We start from the raw sequence: 7,907 nt of genomic DNA, 5'->3' as shown, positions 1-7,907 counted from the left end.
GGAAATTGCTAAATTGTTCGGGAAGTGCAATGGGAGACAGCTACTAGGTTGGTGAAATAAAGAGAAGAGGTTGGAACTATTAAAACTTAGAAAACTGGGTGGGGGCCCATGAAGCTGAAATTGAGATATTCAGAGCTTGGGGCCTGCTCAGTTGGTGCCAGTGTCTCTGAGTTTGGAACAGGAGCCCTTTAGGCTGGGAGCCAGATCTCTGAGAAGGAGGTACCTGCTGACTAGTGCCATTGTCTCTAAAGTGGAACAACCTGAGGATGGTTTTTTACCAGTACAGGAAAAACAGCCAGCTGAGTTAAGCTGCTGCTATGGAGGAAAAAGAATTACGCTCCTAAGGTAAAGAAATGATGTTAGAGCACAGTTCAAAGGCACAGAAAGCGGACAGAAAACACATGTAGAAAGTCAGTTCATTATCCTCCAGCCTTGCAGTGTCCTTCTAGAGCACCCGAAGAGTGGTGCCTAAAAGGAAGCCAGCTGCAAAGCACAAATGTGATTTGGGGAGTTCCTGTTCCAGCATCATTAGGCAGAGTATAGAAGCGTGCACTTGCAGCTACGGTATAATGGCTTAGTAACTGATGCACTGTGCTTCCTGGCCAGTCGGCATCCATAACGACACAACTACACATATACATCTTCTATATTTCCACCCAACAAGATTCTATATTTCCACAAAAAAGAGCTCTATATTTCCACCCCAAAATATTCAATTCCTATATATAAATGAAGACATGTTTTCCTTCTCGCTCACAATCATTGAAACAACTACCCACCTTTGGACCGTGTCAAACTCAGCCATTGCCTTGCCTGAATAGTCTTTTGTTGTGGTTTAGTGTTGCTAGGTCATGTCTATTTTGCTACCCCATGGACTGTAGCCCCCCCCAGGCTCCTCTGTCCATGGGATTTCCCAGGCAAGAGTACTGAGGTGGGGTGTCATTTCCTTCTCCAGAGGATCTTCCCGACCCAGGGATTGAACCCACGTCTCTTGCATTGGCAGGCAGATTCTTTACCACTGAATTACCAGGGAAACCCGAATATTCTTCTACTAAAGACTAAATTGTAAAGCTAACCTCCAGCAAAACTTGTGTAAAATAATAAGGGGGAGAAGGAGAGAGAATAAATCACCTGTCTTTAACTGTATACATATACAAACACAATTCACAATAAGCAAGGAAGAGAATCTACAAAGCTGCCACAGTCTTTGTTTCTATAACTGGTCATAAGGCCATGATTGATATTTATTATTTCTCTCTTCCTTTCTAGTTTTCATTTGTCCTCAGGTGGGACCTCAGCTGATAAGGATTCTTTGGGAGTGTAATCTAAACTTTTAATACTGAAGCATCTGACTGTTCAGCGGTGCTGACTTTATATTACAGCTGTAGTTTTCCATTGTATTTCGTTATTGTACATGGAAGCATTAAGAGGCTCCTCAGAGAACCCCCTTGGGTTCAACATGTAGTCCTCCCAGCCCCCAGTGTATGGCAGCAACTCAATGTTTCCTCAGTAACCTGGCGCAGTCATTTCAGTAGTATAAATTGCACAGCCAGTAGTACAAAAAGCCCCAAAGGGTCAGATGTCAGTTTCAGCTTCTAATTCAATGGAGCCAGTGTTGTGAGTCCTGGCAAAAATATTCTGCCCTTTGGCACCAAAATCTCTACATCGACAGAACTGAAAATTGCAAGAATGGAGACAAAAACCTCTGTAAGTGGTCATTAAGTGTAATATTGAGGGGATCCAATTACTTCTCCTCCTTGATCCCTGAAGCCATTATTTTGGTTACTGAAGGGGGCTGGGTAGCACCTGGTTGTGGATTCAAAGAACATTTTCATCTTGTAAGCTAGAACCCCATCCTTCACCTGGCATTTTGAGTCCAGGAAGCTACTCTACTCTTCTATTCAGCTGACTGCTTCTGGGTGATGGGCTGTATGATGAGTGGTGAATTGCCTGCTGCACTTCTTTGGCTGTGAAATGAGTACTTTGACCAGAGTGATGCTGTGTGGTAGCCGACTCATCCCCTGGAGTATGGAACTTTATTGAGGACTCAGTGTTGATCTTAGGCTTCCCCAAAAGCTCAGTGAGTAAAGAATCTGACTGCAATGCAAGAGACACAGGTTTGATCCCTAGATTAGGAAGATCCCCTGGAGGAGGGCATGGAAACCCACTCCAGTATTCTAGCCTGGGAAATCCCATGGGCAGAGGAGCCTGGTGGGCTACAGTCCACGGGGTTGCAAAGAGTCAGACATGACTTAGCAACTAAGCAATGACAACATAATTGCTTTACAATGTAGTGTTAGTTTCTGCTTTACAACAGTATGAATCAGCTATATGTATACATATATTCCCTCCTTCTTGAGTCTCCCTCTCATCCCCCCCATCCTACCCCTCTAAGTCATCACAGAGCACCAAGGTGAGCTCCCTGTACTATACAGCAGCTTCCCATTAGCTATCTATTTGACACAAGGTAGTATATATATGTTGATGCTACTCTCAGTTCTTACTACTCTTTTCTTCTCCCTCTGTGTCCACAAGTTCATGTCCACAAGTTCTTTATGTCTGCACCTCTATTCCTGCCCTGCAAATAGGTTCATCAGTACCATTTTTGTAGATTACATATGTGTTAATATGCAATATTTGTATTTCTCCTTCTGACTTACTTCATTCTGTGTGATAGACTCTCAGTTCATCTACCTCATTACAACTGATCCAATTTCATTCCTTTTTCTGGCTGAATAATATTTGTGTGGCAAATAAATGGGAAAACAGTAGAAACAGTAACAGACTTTATTTTCTTGGGCTCCAAAATCACTGTGGACAGTGACTGCAGCCATGAAATTAAAAGACACTTGCTCCTTGGGAGAAAAGCTATGAAAAACCTAGACAGCATATTAAAAAGCATAAACATTATTTTGCTGACAAAGATCATATAGTCAAAGCTATGGTTTTCCCAGTAGTCATGTATGGATGTGAGAGATGGACCATAAAGAAAGCTGAGTCCCAGAGAATTTATGCTTTTGAACTATGGTGTTGGAGAAGGCTCTTGAGAGTCCCTTGAACTGCAAGGAGATTAAATCAGTCAATCCTAAAGGAAATCAATCCTGAATATTCATTGGAAGGACTGATGCCGAAGCTGAAGCTCCAGTACTTTGGCCACCTGATGCAAAGAGCTGACTCATTAGTATAGACCCTGATGCTGGGAAAGATTGAAAGCAGGAGGAAAAGGGAATGACAGAGGATGAGATGGTTGGATGGCATCACTGACTCAATGGACATGAGTTTGAGCAAACTCTGGGAAATGGTGAAGGACGGGGAAGCCTGGCGTGCTACAATCCATACGGTCACAACATACCATTTGACTCATAGGAATCTCACATAGGTCCCTGAATTTTCCCAGGGTTTAATCTGTTCTCTGGTTCACACCCCTGTTTTTTGTTAAATCGTTGCTGGTAGTGCTCAGCTCTGAAGTCCCATCAGATATGAGGTATTGCTTTGGTTTACAATCCTGGTAAAGACAGGAATTTCCAGGGCCTTTCACTTGACCTGGGCTTCCCTGGTGGCTTAGACAGTAAATAATCCGCCTACAATGCAGGAGGCCCAGGTTCGTTTCCTGGGTTGGGACGATCCCCTGGAGAAGGGCAGGGCAACCCACTCTAGTATTCTTGGCTGAAGAGTCCCATGGGCAGACGAACCAGGCAGGCTGTACAGTCCATGGAGTTGTATAGTCAGACTCTGAGCGACTAACACTTTTCACTTGACCTATTTTTACCATGACAGTCCTCAATGGGCAGAGATTCAATGAGACTACTGTAGAGTATATAACAGAGTTATTTCACATGAGTTAGGAAAGAGCTGGGTTATGTATCTACCCACTTAGTCATTGGTTGAGGGCTGTTCTCACATACAGGCAGAGCTGACTTTGGAGGCCAGAGAAAATGAACAGGGCACCTGCAGTGTATGCTACAAAGTTATTTTGTTTGTTTGTTTGTTTGAAATTATTTAATTGATTTACTTTCTAAAAAATTTAGTTGAATTATAATGTTGTGTTTGTTTCAGGTGTATAGCAAAGTGATTTAGTTATATATATATATACACACACATATATATGTAAAACAATATATAAATATATACACATACACATATATATTCTTTTTCAGATTTTTTTCCCTTATAGGTTATTACAAAATATCAAGTATAGTTCCCAGTGTTATACACTAAGTCCTTGTTGGTTACCTATTTTATATATAGCAGTGTTGCAACAAAGTTATTTGAATGGAAGTTTCTGAGTTCTGCTTTGAATGTGTTGAGAAGATAATGACGTTCAGTAGACTGTTGAATTAGTGACTCTGAAATTCAGCAAAGAAGACCTAGCCCCTCCTCTGTAGCCCTATGGCCCTGTGCTCACCTCTGTCACTTGCCTTTTGACCAACCTGTAAAGGTCTGTGTCTTTTTTTTCTTTTTTCTTCATTGTTCATTGTGGTTGGCACAGAGTTCATCAAGTGTTTATTGGGCCAAAGTGAATGTTTTTCTCCTTATCAATGTTTTTGTGGGTTTTTGTTTAAGCTATCAGGTATGGTGAGAGCCGACATCTAACTCAGAGAGCAACCCCTATATTTTCTATACTGGCCCCATGCCTAACATCCCAAATAAGCTCTCTGTGGGCAGGAGGGAAAACCTTCTTTCTCCTCATATTGGACAGGTCAGAATTTATAATTAATTTATAGTGTGCATCATGTATGCTCAGTCACTCAGTCATATTCTACTCTTTGCCACCCCACTGTCTGTAGCCTGCTAGGCTCCTCTGTCCATGGAATTCTCCAGGCAAGAATGCTGGAGAGGGTTGCTATTTCCTCCTCCTGGGTATCTTCCAAACCCAGAGCTTGAGCCCTTGTCTCCGGAGTCTCCTGCATTGGCAGGAGGACTGTTTACCACTGAGCCACCTGGGAAGCCCATAATGTGCATGCTAATATTGTATTTCCTCTATTAGGATACGGTCTAATGTAAATGCCTTTATTTGATCATCTTACACCCCTAAGGAATGCTAAGTCATTTATTGAAACCACATACAATTCCTAAAACTTACAAATTGGCTGGTAGCATTTGTAGAGAATTTATATTGTTTCCTGAGAACAATAACAAAAAAGCAATTATCAGCAGCATATGAATCTGGCTGATTTTTTTCAAGTAAGGAATGATCACCAAGAACCCACGAATGAAAGGAAATACGTTTGGTCTGAAATACAATGCGTGTGTATAGTTTAGAGTCATTGGAACCCAGTGATCGAGTTCCCTCGGTCGCATTAACAAATAAACAGGTGTTTGATTCCTAGTACTTGTGCAACTGGTTGGGATAAGATCAGCAGTCGCTATGATTCAGTGGCTTCTGGGAACACACACTGCTACTGTATACCGAGGGAGGAAGAACATGATAACTACTTGGTTTACATTTCTCTTGTTCTATGTGTCACATGCTGCAGCACACCAAAAATTTCATACTTTTCAGTTGTGTGTTGCTTTAGGTTTTTGTTTTGTTTTGCTTAATGGAGCCATTAAACAAAGGGCTAGCATCATTTAGAGCCAGAATTGTCCATACAGCTGTCTGGTTTCCCTGGCATGTTGCTCCTCTGTATTGGGGTCATAAATAAACATCTTGGAAATGTCTGACCTCTAGGGCAGTGAATAAAGTGAATTAAGCCTGTGAGAAGCAGCACATGGCTCTTTTCCATGGTGACCCACTTTGTCCATCTTTGTTCAGAAAAACATGGCAAAAAAGGCAACTGGGTGGACAGTCAAAGCCATTTGGTTGTAAATAAGTGATAAGGAAAGATGGTGTACAGATTTGCAAGGACAGGTGACATGAAAACAAAAGTGAAGAGAAAGAAATAGGTCATAATTGAAGTATCCTTTTATGAAATAAACAAGCAATATTAATTCTTATCCAAACATTTTATAAGTGTGATATTTGTCACATTATACTGATGCTGATTCTTGGGCTTTGTGACAATATTCTTGGCATGTGAAATTTGTTTACACAGTTCATGTCCATGTTGGTTCACCCAGCTGCCTAATAAAAACAAAGGTTAGTTTTCAGATTGGCCAGTTAGCTCTATAGAGAGAAATGATCTCTTTCTCTAGAGTAGCTTGTGAGCTATCAAATTCAGATCTCTTTAAAAAAAAAATTCAGGTCTCTCCCAAGCATAGGTCTTTGATCTTATGGCTAGTTATAATTATTGAGAGAACAACTCAAAGCAATTTTTCTCCTGAAATGGGTAACAAAATAAGTAACAATAAGAAATAATACTTAGCCTTACTGAGCCCTTTACCACATACACTGTGCTTAAACTATTGTCTCACTTAATTCTCACCAAACTGCCATTTTCAGGTGAGGAAACAGGCTTTAAAAAGTTAAGCAGCTTGCCATATAAGTCATTCATATATTAAACAATAAAACTGGAATTTGAAACCCTCCTCAAAAATAATAATTTATATTTGTTTAGCATTTTATGGTTCATTGTTGTTGTTCAGTCTGACTCTTTGCAACCCCATGGACTGCAGCATGCCAGGCTTTCCTATTCTTCACTGTCTCCTGCAGTTTGCTCAAATTCATGTCCATTGAGTCGGTGATGCCATCCAACTGTCTCATCCTCTGTCCATTTTATGGTTTGCTAATGGCTAGAGGAGTGATAGAATTCCAGCTGAGCTATTTCAAATCCTGAAAGATGATACTTTTAAAGTGCTGCACTCAATATGCCAGCCAAATTTGGAAAACTCAGCAGTGGCTACAGGACTGGAAAAGGTCAGTTTTCATTCCAAGGCCAAAGAATGTTCAAACTACCACACAATTGCACTCATTTTACATGCTAGCGAAGTAATGCTCAAAATTCTTCAATGTAGGCTTCAATAGTATGTGAACCAAGGGCTTCCAGATGTACAAGCTGGATTTATAAAAGGCAGAGGAACGAGAGATTAAATCGCCAACATCCATTGGATCATAGAAGAACCAAGAGAATTCCAGAAAAAAATCTACTTCTGTCTCATTGACTATACTAAAGCTTTTGACTGTGTAGATCACAACAAACTGGAAAATTCTTAAATAGATAGGAACACCAGACCACCTTATCTGCCTCCTGAGAAATCTATATGCAGTTCAAGAAGCAACAGTTAGAACTGGACATGGAACAATGGACTGGTTCCAAATTGGGAAAGGAGTATGTCAAGGCTGTATATTGTCACTGTGCTTATTTAACTTATATGCAGAGTACATCATGCAACATGCCGGGCTGGATGATGCACAAGCTGGAATCAAGATTTCTAGGAAAAATATCAATAACCTCAGATATGCAGATGACACCACCCTTATGGCAGAAAGTGAAGAGGAACTAAAGAGCCTCTTGATGAAGGTGAAAGAGGAGAGCGAAAAAGCTGGCTTAAAACTCAACATTCAAAAAGCAAAGATCATGGCATTTGGTCCCATCACTTCATGGCAAACGGATGGGGAAAGAATGGAAACAGTGACAGACTGGTTTTCTTGGGCTTCATAATCACTATGGATGGTGACTACAGCCATGGAATTAAAAGACACTTGCTCCTTGGGAGAAAAGTAATGACAAACCTAGACAGCATTTTAAAAAGCAGAGACATTACTTTGCCTACAAAGATCCTCATAGTCAAAGCTATGGTTTTTCCAGTAGTCATGTATGGATGTGAAAGCTGGACAATAAAAAGGCTGAGTACCAAAGAATTGATGCTTTCAAACTATGGTGCTGGAGAAGACTCTTGAGAGGCCCTTGGACAGCAAGGAAATCAAATCAGTCAAAGCTAAAGGAAATCAACCCTGAATATTCATTGAAAGGACTGATGCTGAAGCTGCCAATACCACCTCATGCGAACAGTCGACTTATTGGAAA

Source organism: Bubalus bubalis, chromosome 7 (genome assembly GCF_019923935.1).
Source record: "Bubalus bubalis isolate 160015118507 breed Murrah chromosome 7, NDDB_SH_1, whole genome shotgun sequence".
NCBI classification, from domain to species: Eukaryota; Metazoa; Chordata; class Mammalia; order Artiodactyla; family Bovidae; genus Bubalus; species Bubalus bubalis.
The sequence above is the reverse complement of the archived record's forward strand: the minus strand, read 5'-3'. Positions refer to the sequence as shown.